The sequence below is a fragment of the Pipistrellus kuhlii genome, unplaced genomic scaffold (assembly GCF_014108245.1).
Source record: "Pipistrellus kuhlii isolate mPipKuh1 unplaced genomic scaffold, mPipKuh1.p scaffold_m20_p_2, whole genome shotgun sequence".
In the NCBI taxonomy this organism is placed as follows: Eukaryota; Metazoa; Chordata; class Mammalia; order Chiroptera; family Vespertilionidae; genus Pipistrellus; species Pipistrellus kuhlii.
In genome coordinates this window covers 121,135,194-121,149,286 of record NW_023425515.1, presented here as the reverse complement: position 1 = coordinate 121,149,286, position 14,093 = coordinate 121,135,194, and positions in this window count along the sequence as shown.

The window sequence follows — 14,093 nt, the reverse complement described above, 5'->3', positions numbered from 1 at the left end:
CTAAAAAGAAGCACACAAAAGGAAAAGAGGGAAGGATGTTCGAGACATAAGAATTGTTTAATTATTATGTAATTTGTCTTTTGGGAAATATACTATATTTTTTAAAATTTGTCATGTGTACATGTGTTTTCCCTCTCCCAACAGGTTAATTTTTTTTGTAATCAGCTATCCCATTTTAAACATTGCTTGTGACATGCCCACCTTACCTGTATCTATTCCAAGACCAGGAAAAGAATAGGTGCTTAAATTTTACCAAAGACTGGAGAATGAAGAGGAAACAACCAAAAGCAAAGATAGTTGTACAACAGTGTGAATATGCTTAACATAACTGTACTGTACAATTAAAAATGTTAAGATAGTAAATTTTTATGTTATGTGTTTTTTAACCACAATTAAAAATTAAAAATAAATAATTTTCAAAAGGCAACATGAAGGATTCTCCTGGTAATGGAACTATCCATATCTTGACTACATCAATGTCTATACCCTGATTGTATTACGGTTCTGTGGGATGATACCACTAAGGAAAACTAGCTAAAGGGCCCACGAGATCTCTCTGTATTATTTCTTATGGCTATAAAATAAAAATGTTTACTTAAAAAAGAGAATGGAAATATAATAAAATGTGACTTAGTATCAAAAAACAAACTGATCAAAGACCAGAACAAGAATAAATTGGACTATGGAACGGTTGAATAGGAAGTCTAAAGTTCACCAGTATACCTTTCTCAAATTCTGTAAAGTTGAAGCAAATTAGTCACATCTCTTGGTGGTAAACAGTTGGCAGGAATAATATTAAGAGATAATCAGACCCAAATCTAGCAGAGTGAGAGGAGAAAGGATTGTGCACCTTTGGGTTAATTCCCAAGAACTTCTTGTGAGAAATACCATAATGAAGAAAAACAAACAAACAAAACAATTCAAAATAAGATACTAGTAAAATGAAACCACCATTGAATTAAAATAATAACTTTCTGATCTGCGATTTACATTATCTCTTGCCTATATAGCATCCATTTGCTCTTCTCTCTTCCTTCTTTTCTCTTTTCTCTTCTCTCTTACTCACATATCCACCCCTTTCCAACTTGCCTCAGGGGAAGTGATCCTATTCCCTAATTCCAAGGGAGGATTTGGTTGGTCTAAAGGTAACTCCTGCTCCGTTGACAGTGGCTCAGGAATTGGCATGGACACAATCCAGATATATGAAATGCAAGGAGACACTTTCAGGGTCCTTTAGGAAATTTCCTCATGTTTTTGCAGAAGAACTTCTGGAAGTAAGTCTTTTCTGCCAAAGTTAAGTAAGGAGACATGTAGCCCCAATTGCCACTGAAAACCATCCAATGACTATAGGAATATTAATCTTAGAATAAAGCTAATGGTTGTTGATAGAAGAGCAGAGAGACAGAACAATCTGGCTCTGAGGTGACAGCTGAGCACTGGATCAAACAATTATGGACTTAACATATCTTTTGTGCTCCGGTTCTTGTTAAAAAAAAAAATGTGCAACAGTGAAAAATTATAACCCATCTCATTATTCTTTTGACATTGTTTCTGTAAATGCTGACTCTGACTAACATGTAGCTTGTTTATAAACAGCATGTTTGTATAAGAATCTTAGGAACTAACTTCAAAGGCTGCCAACTCTGACCTTCAAGCATTCCATCTCTAGGAGATTTGCTGACCTTCAATCATAGAACCAGGATGATGCACACCAACCATCACTTGACCAGTTTTGAGGTCCTTCTTGGAATGGACTGTACTGGTCTGCATGTAGAGAACTATTCAACCCCTTCCCCTTGATCTCTTTGTTCTGCTTTCCCTCTTCCTCCTTATAAAAATTTCTATCTGCACAGAGATGTTAAGATGGGCTTTGCAACAAGAGTCCCCATCTGTTCAAGTGACTGGCACTTGAATAAACCATTTTCCTTTCTCAGCAGCACCTGTCTCATGAATTTGGCTCTCAAAGCAGCAGATAGCCAAATCTTGGTTTTGGTTACAGAGGATTTCTATGAGAAGTAACCTCACAGGGTGATCTTATCATAAATTCCTAACTGACAAGTCATGGTAGGTAGTCACACCCCACACTTCTTTAGTAAAAGGCTTCTCTTTCCTTAATTAAGCCCTGTCCATTGTTTCTGTCCATCTAGGTTAACAAACCTTTGCGATATCGATACTTCCTTTCAGATCCCACCTTCTAAAGTAGGGGTGTCGAACTCAATCAGAGAAGGGGCCAAAATCTAAAATCCAGCCTAAATCGCGGGCTGAATGGTTTACTGAACAGTCATAAACTGTCATTGTGATGGAAACGCAGTGGAGTGCAGTGATGACAGCGTGGTGCGGGCCACATTGCAAGGCCTGGCGGGATGTATTTGGCCCGCGGGCCTTGTGTTTGACACATGTGTCATGAGAGCACATAAACTAGCCTGTAATCCCATCCCTGCCTTGCTTTCTTCCACCTTCATTAATCTTCATGCTTCCCCCTTCATTTCAAATGCATAAAAGAAATGGCATAACTTATTCTCTGGAGCATTTGAGATCTTGCTTCCCAGCACATGTCATCAATTTGGCTCAAACCAACTATTATAAAAATTCTCTACAGGTTTGCTTGTTGTTGTTTTTTTAAGTGGACATTATATATCTCAGTACATTTCTTTATTGTTTAAATTGGTGTGAGTTGGGCTTTTTACAATTTTTAGGTGAAAACATCTAACTGATTAAGTGACTTGGTAGGGGGTTTATTCCAGCTGTGACAGTGTTGGTTTGAATTGACAACAATGTTGATACAGTCCATTCCATCCATGGGGCAGAGGAGAAAAACAGCAGAACCATTTTTGAGATATACTGAAAAAACACTGGGAAAAATCCAAAACATATTTGTGAGTAAGAAACTTTTCACTTGTCAAGTAATAAATAGAAAAATGCTTATAAACTCTCTCAGAGGACAGAGAAGCATCTTAGAAATGTATCCGTCTGAATGCTGCCATGTCCTTCCCTTTACTCCCAGTTCCAATCTATATGGGTCTCCTGAACCAAACAGCTGCTGGGGTCTACAGGAAGTCGGATGAAAGCACCATCTCCAGTTGGACTTCAGTTGGAGCCAGCATGGGGCTTCTCTCCTAGGGGCAGGATGATTGCCTGGAGACCCATTTCAGGGAGCTCAGGATTGGCAATAGTAGATTTAGGAAGAACGCAGCTTTCAGAGATAAAAGAAGCTCCTGGAAAAAATCAGCATCCACGTGGTAAACTGTACCTGGTTCCTAGGCCTCCAAAACCTTAAGAAGAGGAATGGTTTAGCTTAGCTCTCCCTGCCCAGGAGGATTGGTAATGTACAGGCAGACCAGTATCAGGGCACTTTCCTCCACGCACATAATAAGGGTGTGGCCACAATCTGACTCCTAGAAGTGGAGATTGGTTTGCCTCCCTCTTCTTGTAACTGCTGCCTCTTAGGGTATTTAAATTATCTTCCCTGGGTGCTCCATTCAGACACGCAACAACAACAACAACAGCAACAACTCCCACCTAAGGAAGGTCATCAGTTAAAGACAGGATAACAAGTTGTAACAAATAGCAAATGTGCTCCAGGACATGAAGCTGCTGGAGGAGACAGAAAACAATTTATTGAGGGTGAGGGTGAGGGTGGGGGTGGGGGGAAATAAGATCAAATAAAGGGAGGATATATGAAATGAAAAGATGGAACTTACCAATTAGACAGTCCCAAAGATAAAAACCAAAAAGTTTACTGTTATGGCCTAAATTACTAGGCTTGGAAAAGCAAGTCCAGGAAATATCTCAATGACTAGAGAAAAAAAAAAAAAAAAGCATATCAAAAGAGAAGAGAAGACTTTTGGAGACTAGGCTTAAACATTTAATTCTGTAATAGAGCTGTAGAAAAAGAGGCAATACTACTACTACCAAAAAAAAAAAAAAAAAAAAAAAAAAAAAGAAAAAAAAAAAGAAGAAGAAGAAGAAGTAAATTAGCAAGAATTTCTGTAAGTTAAATGAATAATGCTGGCCTGCAAATCCAAAGGGTATACTGACTTCCCAGACTGCATGAATGAGAAAAGATAAACCTTTCAGAAAATCCCAGTAAGATTCTTGGATCCAAAAAAAGAAAGAAAAAATCATAAAGAGCATATCACTACCCAAAGGAAAAAAAAACAGACTGGCATTGGACTTTTCATAAGTTAACACTAAAAACTAAAAGAGTAGAATCAAACCTACAGATTTGTGAAAGAAAATAACTGCAAGTCACAGTCCTATACCCAACCAAGATATTCCATCTCACATGTTCAAGAAATTTGAAGGTGTGCATGAATTCAGAAATTATGTCACCTAAGTAGTCCTAAATGAGGACTTTTCTCAAGGAAATACTATAACAAAACCACAAAGCCAAACAGACATTAAGTTAGGCAAGATGAAGGTGGCCAAACAGCCATGAGCAATGAAACTGGAGAAAGTTACATCTGTAATAAATCCACAATTGATCTGCCTAAATGAGGCAGGGTAGACTGTCAGGGAATCTGAATGTAAGTGCAAATGTGGACTCTTGAAACAAGTGATTCATTTATAGATAAGTGACCACTATTAAATCAAAAGTGTTGTGGGGTCGAACCCTGGGTTCAAAATAAGACCATCAGAGGCTGATGATTTATTTAAAAAAAAAAAAAAACAAGCAAGAATTTATTGAAATATCTGGCCAGGGCAGCTGCAAGAGTACCACACGCAGGCTACACGACTGCGCCGCTTTAGGGGCAGGTAGTTATTTTTAAAGGTTCTGAGAAGGAAAACCCCCATTCTGTAACAAACTGTTGTTTGGAATTTTCTGCAGTTCTTCCTAGATAAAATGTTGCTTTCTAGGTTGCTTTAGCCCATTTGAAGAATGATGAAGATAAACTTAGCTATCTGACCTTGCAGGCCAAAGACCAGATATGCCCACAATCTCAATACCATGCCACGTGCACTTTTTTTTTAATTGGATAGAACAGCATTGTTTTTCAAGGCCAGCATCGAGATAACCACTAAGTGCACCTAGGGCTGGCTCTTTAATAAGAAAAGGAAGTTCTGCCTGTAACCTTGCTTAGAATTTGAATTCATCCTATTTCAAAAATCAGGAATAAAACAAGAATTGGAGAGAATAGTAAGTACAATCATTCTAAAAGTTTTAACTTAAGGCCAGATGAAGAAGGAGAAAGAGCATATTGAAAAATATTTACTGATCTTTTGGAGGCGATGTGGAATGTAAGTTAGTTAACTGGTTCTCGGGGCAGGCAGCCATCTCTGGGAGGGCTCAAACTGTCTGGATTGTGGGAGGTTCCAGGGGACATGGTGAGGATCCTGGCGAATCCTCATTTTCTGCACTTGCCGAGGGGAGTGCTGCCGATGCAGGCCCTGAGTGCTCCTTGGTCATATGAAATAGTAGGCTTTTATCAGACCAAGTAACATGAAATTGCCAAGAATCAGACCATATTTAACCTACTATTTTTATATTACAGAGTGTGGAATGCAATATTATAGTCCAGTATCCAAGGCCATCTGCCACGGACATCACTTTTTTCCGTTGCTGTCCTGCATGTTACATGGGAAATGTTAGTTTTTCTGGTTACTGATTTGCAGGCCAGCAATTATTCACCTTGCATTGAGGGTTTTAGTCCAAATGAGTTTGCCTCAGCTGCTGTAGTTGGTGAGTACTTGCTTTTCTGTTGTGAATTTCCAGCATTCATGCTGCATAGATTTCAACAAGTTTGGAAGGACCAAAAAAAAAAAAAAAAAAAAAAAAAAAAAAAAAAAAAAAAGCAACATTTCCTCAGATCAATCCAACAAATCAGTAAATGAAGTTTGGTGAAGTGACAATCCTCTGTAAATCTTGCTTCCATCCAACAAAGAAGCACTGCTGTTTAAGCAGGAAAAGCATAAATTGTTATGCATTTTTAAATGGAATATTGTGTTTTATTTAAGAATTGAATTGTATTACAAAGAGGAAATTTGCGTATTAATTACTGGGAATTAAATTGCTGCTTTCACTACTCTTGTGTTTAGAATGGCTGCATTTTGTGCTTTTTTAGCTGATTATTTTTATGACTATAATTTCTTGCATGTGTTTTTAAAAAACGTGTTTCTAAATAATAAGAGAAAAGCTTTCACATCCTCAACTGCAAACACTTTTCTGTTAATAACACTTTGCAGATGTGGTTAGCCTTTATTTCTGATCAATAAGAGACCAACTTAGACATCAGATATAATGATCACTGTATTTCTCTTTATTACGTGGGCTTTTGAAGCACACCTGAAATCACAGTGTAATAAGGTGAGATCCAAGTGAGAGGAGATGAATTCCACTTCTTGAACGAGAAGAGTCTGCTAGTGGATTTGCAAAACAGGTTGCCTCTGATCTCCAGAGTTCATTTGCACTAATGGCCTGCCATGGTTTTAAAAACAAAAATGGAAGCAGTGTTCTGTCTTTAACTATGGGAACTCCCTTCTAACACAACAGGGAAACTAAACATCATTATAACATTATTCTGTGGAAATAGATTTGTTTACATAGAAAGATACATTGTTGAGGGGGAAAAGCTAGCTTCAAAACAGCTTATTTAGTATGAATCCATTTTTGTGAGGAAAATTTGAAGTATGCATAACAAAATGTTCCGAGCAGTTATCTTGGTGGGAGGAAAAGATGGATTCCTGGTGGTTTTTTTGTGCATGTTTTTCAGTATTGCCTATTACATGTTAGTTATGTAATTTGCCAAGAGGCAGCTATTATTTTTAAAAAGCAAATACGAGTGACACAGAAAGACCATAACTATCATTTTCTACAATTTGTTTTAAAGTAATGCCTTTATTTACCTGCCTGAGACCTAAATTGCACCGTTCTAAAAGAAAGCATGGTATAGATAGGTTATGTGGGTGCAAAAGTGATTAATCTGCTGACACACCATAAAATTAAACATCTTTAGAATATAGCCTTTATCCTATAATTACTACTTCAAATGCTAGCTGTTTACTGATAATGGAATAACAAACACAGAAATCAGTACAGTCATAAATTACTACTAGTTACTATAGCAACACTTTATGATAAATTCTATATTTGTCTCTGTGACTGCAAAATTACTCTGGCTGACATAAAAATCTTACAATGTGTATTATTTTTAATATATGTGAAATATTTTTAATATAACTTAAAAATATTGTTGTAAATATAAATTATTCATAAGCCTCCCTTCCCCCCAAAACCGCCCACAACACTGGAGGATTTACCATAAATCAAGTTATCCTCTATTCAACACAGCAAGACCATCTTTCATGAGGAAATCTATACAGGCGATTTTTCAGTTGCCTAATTAAAATGATTATAGAGACATTTACTCAATCTTGTCTTCCTGATTCACAACTTCCTGAAGGCTGTGGTTAGATTTTAGTTGAAATACTCAGGTGGTTGATCAAAACTTTATTCTTTAAGAATGAGAAAACCAATTATGTTATTTTAACAAAATAAGATGATCCTCAAGTTATGTGGGAGAGGATCCAAGATGGCTCTTGGGGTAGACACCTAACCGCAGCAGCACACAACAATTTCAATGGAATACAACTAAAATGTAGAGTGGACATCGCCCAGAGCTACAGGTAGTCGACTGACTGAAAATTCTACAACAATAAGGAAAGAGAAAACCAGAAGGAAAATCAGAGGAGCTGAAAAAAAGCCTAAGGTACGGAGACATGCTGCGCGCTCGCACGCACGCACGCACACGCAGAGAGATCGCAGCCGGAGAGGGGGAGAGGGCTGGGTGCTGCCTGGCGTTCCCTAGCAGGAAGGAAATAAAACCCCCAGCCTGGGCTAAACCCTCGAACTGGCAGCGCTGACCCCCAGTTATGAGCCAGACCCTGGGGACCCAGGCTCCGGCAGGGGGAGATGGGGCTGTGAGGCGGAATCCCAAGCGAGCAGCGAAAAGCAGGGCCCCCAGAGTCGCACGCACATTGCGCGCAGAGGACTGAATGTTGACTCTGATGCTGGATTACCCTAGCGGGAAGAAACAAAGCCTTCGGCGGCGCTGAGCCTCAGTCCGGACTGCTCTGAACCCCAGTCCTGGACCAGTCCCTGGGGACCCAGGCTCGGGCAGGGGGAGACGGGGCTGTGAGGCGGAATCCCAGGGGAGTGGCGAAAAGCAGAGCCCCCAGAGTCGTTCACTGCGTGCAGAGGACAGCCTGTTGACTCTGATCCTAGACTCCCCTAGCGGGAAGGAGAAAAAAAAAAAAAAGCTACAGACTGGAGGAATGTGACAGGGAGCAGGAGCCCCTGCCAGACACCAGCCAGCCAGGCGCCGGCAGGGAGCCGGGCAACGGGGCCCCCAGGGGGGGCAGGGTGCCCCTGAGCCATCGACCTCTGAGCGCAGGTGGCGGAGCCGGGGCCGGGGGCTGCTTCCTGGGCAGTGCCGACTCCAGCAGCGGGCTAGAGCAGCGCGGGAGCCCGCGGAGAACAAAGGGGAGCCACAGGCCAACCTGCTGAGCTCCCAGGACAAGGAGGAAGAAACCAAAGTTCTCAATGTGAAGAAATCAAGTGAGAGCAAAAGATAGTAAAATTACTTAAGAAAGAATACAAAGAAGATCTTGAAAAATCAAAGACTAAGTCAGAACTCAACTCACCAGCCAACATTGCAACATAAATGCGTTTAAAAAAAAAAAGGACAGAATGTTGGAACAGCGGTGGCCAGGCCTAGAGTGCCCAGGCACAAAGCAATGGCAACTGGGCTCGGAGCAGCAATGGCCAGGCCCCAGAGCAGCAGCAGCCAAAACCAGAGCAACAATAGCCAGCACTGGAGCAGCCAGACCTGGGGCAGTGGCAGCCAGGCCTGAGGCGGAGGCAGCCAAGCCCAGGGTGGCCAGTCCAGGAACACCGAGACCCAGAGTGGCCGGGCCCGGAGAAGCCGGGCCCAGAGCAGCTGGGTTGGGAGCAGCCAGGCCCAGAACAGCAGTAGCCAAGCCCGGAGCATCCAGGCTGGGAGCGGCCAGACTCGGAGTGGCCGGGCCCGGGGCAGCCGGGTCCAGAGCAGCCGGGTCTGGTGCGGCCAGGCCCGGAGCAGCAGCTGCCAGGCCTGGAGCAGCCAGGCCTGGAGCACCCGGCTCTGGTGCTGCCAGGCCCGGAGCAGCGGCTGCCAGGCTGGGAGCGACCAGGCCCAGAGCAGCCGGGTCTGGTGCGGCCAGGCCCGGAGCAACAGCTGCCAGGCTGGGAGCGGCCAGACCCGTAGCGGCCGGGCCCGGAGCAGCCGGGCTCAGAGCAGCCGGGTAGGGTACGGCCAGGCCCAGAGCAGCAGCAGCCAGGTCCAGAGCAACTAGGTCGGGAGCGGCGGTGACCAGACCCGGAGCAGCTGATTGTGGAACGAACCAGAGCAACAGAGGCCAGGCCCGGAGCAGCCAGGCCTGGAACAGCTCGCTCCTCGCCTGCCCCTGCCCCACGGCTGCCTCTCAGACATGGCTGGAAACTTTTGTGGGAACTTGAGGGTCTGCTGAATCAAGTGATGAAGGCTTATATCTGGATGTGTTGAGTTAGTATAGGGCTGGGGTGTTGATCTGTGAGTGCCTTGAGTGGGGCCTGGATGCTGCTGGTTGACCTATTTGGAAATGTCTTTTGTGTGAAATGTATCATTGGGCATGTGGAGGTATTATTGATATGAGAAAATGCTAAGTAACTGATTTACTATCTGAAAAGGGATTTACTATCAGGGAAAGGGAGGGAGGAAGAGACTGAACATAAACTGTGCACCTATGGATGAGGACAGTAGGGGATGGGGAGGGGGTGGAGGGTGGGGTGGGAACCTGGTGGAGGGGGGAAGAAATGAGGAACCTTTGTAACAATATGAACAATAAAGATTGATTTTTTTTAAAAAAGATGATCCTAGAGCCTTTATGTTAGCTTGTATGCACATATGCATGACCAGCGGACCAGACAATGGGGTGATGAGGGTCTAGGGGGTGGGGGGATATGAGTAGGCTAGAAGAGGTTAATGGGGGGTGGGGAAGGTGAGGGGGGAAAAAGAGAATCTATGTAATATTTTCAACAATAAATTTTTTAAAATAAATTTTTATTGTTCATATTATTACAAATGTTCCTTTCCTCCCCCTTCTCACCCCACCCTCTGCCCTTTCCCCACCCCCCATTGTCCTCATCCATAGGTGCACAGTTTATGTTCAGTCTCTTCCCACATCCCCCTCTCCCCTTTTCCCCAAGAATTGTCAGTTCACTCCCCTTCCATACCTCTGATTCTATTATATTCAACAGTTAATATTGTTCCTCAGATTTTTTTTTTTTAGTTTCCTTGGTTTTTAGATTCACTTGTTGATAGTTACGTATTTGTTGTTCATAATTTTTATCTTTATTTACTTTCTCTTCTGAAAGAACCCCCTTCAGCAATTCATATAATTCTGGTTTGGTGGTGATGAACTCCTTTAGCTTTTTTTTATTAGTGAAGCTCTTTATCTGACCTTCGAATCTGAGTGATAGCTTTGCTGGATAGATTATCTTTGGCTGTATGTTCTTGCTATTCATCACCTTGAATATTTCTTGCCATTCCTGTCTGGCCTGCATGGTTTCTGTTGAGAAATCAGCTGACAATCGTATAGGTGCTCCTTTATAGGTAACTACCTTCTTTGCTCTTGCTTCTTTTAATATTCTCTCTTTTTCTTTTGCTCTTGGAATCTTAATTATGATTTGTCTTGGTGTGGTCCTCTTTGGATTCCTTTTGTTTGGAGTTCTGTGCGCTTCCTGGACTTGTAAGTCTAATTCTTTCACCAGGTGGGGGAAGTTTTCTGTCACTATTTCTTTCAGTATGTTTTCGATATCTTGCTCTCTCTCATCTTCTGGGACCCCCATGATTCTGATGTTGGTTTGCTTGAAGTTGTCCCAGAGGCTTCTTACATTATCTTCAACTTTCTGGATTCTCTGGCCTTCTTGCGTCTGCGGAGGAGTGTCTTCTGGCTCTTTATGTTCCAAATCTTTGACTTGATTCTTGAGATCTTCCATTCTGTTTTTAGGACTCCATAAAATATTTTTTATTTCAGACAATGTATTCTTTATTTCTTGTTGATCCCTTATTATTTCTAGTTGATCCCTTTTCATATCCTCATAGGTCTTGTTTATTTTATCGGCCTTTTCTAGGAGATTCTTGAACAACCTTATAAATGTGGTTTTGAACTCTATATCCAGTCGCTTTTTGTCCTCCATTTCTTTCGTTTGTGATCTATTTGGTTTAGGCATTTTCGCAGGCAGCTTTCCTGATGGGGTGGGGTTTCAGGGTGGAGCCTACAGCCTTGGCTTCCGTCAGCCCCGCCCTATGCGACTTCTGAGACTCAGGGTCCTTCAGTACTTGTTGCGAGCGCCTCTGAGAGAAAGGTGCCCTCAATTTTCGCCTGCTGCCAAAATGTCTATGCTCTCCCCCAATGAGTCCGGTATTGGGGTTCAGTTCAGTTGGTAGTGGGATTGGAGGTGGCGTTCAGAGCAGTCTGGAGCCCCTGTCTCCTTCCCATTAGGGCAATCCCGCGGCACAGCCGGCTGGCCCTTCTCTGCGCGCAGTGTGCGTGCCTCCGGGACCTCCTTTCGCCGCTTCCCGGGAGTCCCGCCTTACAGCCCGGCTCCCTATGGATGAGCCTGGGTCCCCGGGTTCTGGCCTAGAACTGGGGTTCAGAGCAGTTGGAGCTGGGCCCAGCACAGTCGGAGCTTTTCTCTCCTTCCCGCTTGGGACCGCCAGCCAGGCACTCGGCCTCCCTCCTCTCCGGCTCTGTCCTCTCCGCGCGCGCCGCGTGTTTCCGTACCTTGGGCTTTTCCAGCTCCTCCGCGCTTCCTTCTGGTTTTCTCCTTGCTTCTTGTTGTAGAATTTCCAGTCAGTCGACTTTCCTGTAGTTCTGGGTAATGTCCATTTTATATTTTAGTTGTATTTTGTTGAAATTGTTGTGTGCGGCTGCGGCTAGTTGCCTACCCGAGCAGCCATCTTGGATTCTCCTAAATTATTATTTTTTTTTAATCTCAATTTTTTTTCCCCATTGCAATCAATAGGAATCACCTTTCAAAAAAAGACAAAAGAAAGATGATAATGGCAGTCACATTTACATTTGAAGTGTTTTGTTTTGTTGTTGTTTTGTGTGGTTGATAGTTCAGTTGGAGGCAGAACAGGTTCAAGATTCTTTTTTATTATATTTCTTTATTGATTTCAGAGAGGAAGGGAGAAGGAAAGAGAGATAGAACCATCAATGTTGAGAATCATTGATTGGCTGCCTCCTGCACATCCTCCTGGGGATCAAGCCCACAACCAGGCATGTGCCCTTGGCAGGAATCAAACCTGGGACCCTTCAGTCCACAAGCTGATGCTCTATCCCCTGAGCAAGCTGGCTAGGACAAGCTTCATCTCTCTTTGACGCTGGTGTTTTGTGAAGGTGGGGATGCTTAGTCTCCGAGCCTCTGTTTCTCTGTCCCTCGCCCTCTGACAGTTTTGTACTATACTTAGAGCTTTACAGAAGTTCCCACTATCCAAATATCATACATTTTCATTGTCTCACTTCCCCTCATGTTAAAGTGGACAATCTCACTAAGAAAATACAGTTGTCATTTAGAGTGTTACTCCTTAGCATGTTTAGTTCTATACATGTACAGAGGTTATCAAGCCAGAGGAAAATGCTTACATCTATATTTTAATTCAACACACATGTCATCCAAACCCCCATAAATAATCAGGCAAGAGCATAAGATTTCAAGGAAAAGTATTTGGATATTTATCGATTTTAGAAATTTCATTTACAACAATTATTATGTTTGAATTTAATGTATTTTGGTCATTTAATTTTATTATGTACAATGATCTAAATGATATCCAAATATTTCCCTATGTCTTAGTATAATCATTTTAGCTACTTAATATTTTATGAGATTGGCACATACTATCACAAGATAATCTTTATAGAAAAATCTCAGGACGATGAAAAACATCATGTTGCTCACATAAGATTTTACATAAATAATATTATTTAAATATTATGACATAGTCCAGTTTACACAGTACTTTTAAAGACATTATTTAATTTGGTACAACTCCATGAAGGTGGCTATCCCAAATTAACATATAAGGCAATGAAGACACAGAGAACTTACAGGACTTTCCTGCTCACACTATAAAAGTAACTCTGGACTCTCAGTTCTGTTCCATTGGTCTGTGTGTTTGTTTTTCTGCCAATACCATGCTGTAATGGGGTATATCAAACTAAAAAGTTTCTTCTGCACAGCAAAGGAAACCGCCAATGAAACAAAAAGACAACCAACCTAATAGGAGAAGATATTTGCAAACAATGGCTCTGACAAGGGGTTAATATCCAAAATGTATAAAGAACTCATACAAATCAACACCAAACAAACAACCCAATTATAAAATTCACAGAGAACAGACACTTCTCCCAAGAAGACATACAAATGGGAAACAGATATATAAAAAGATGTTCAACTTCACTAGCCATTAGGGGAATGAAAATCAAAACTATAATGAGATACCACCTAACACCTGTTAGAATAGCTATCATCAACAAGTAATAAAAGTGTTAGAGAGATTGTGAAGAAAAAGGAACCCTCATTCACTGCTGGTGGTAATGAAAACTGGTACAGCCACTATGGAAAGCAGTATGAGGTTCCTCAAAAAATTAAGAATAGAGTTACCATATAATCCAGCAACCTCTCTTCTGAATATCTTCCTGAAAAATTAGAAAATAGTTATTTGCAAAGACATATGCACCCTTATATACATTGCAGCATTACTCATGGTGGTCAAAACATGGAAATAAACTGAAGTTTCTTTCAATAGATGATTAGATAAAGAAGATGTGGTAGATATATGCAATGGAATTCTATTCAACCATAAGAAAAGATGAAATACTGCCTTTGAGACAACATGTATGGACCTTGAGAAATAAGTCAGACAGAAAACACTAAGGACCTTATGATTTTGTTCATATCTGGGTTACAAAACTGAAAACAACAAATAAACAAAAAAGAAAAAATAAACAAAAACTCATACACACCCCCAGTAGTATGGTGGATACCAGAGGGAAGGGGGTGGGAGGTA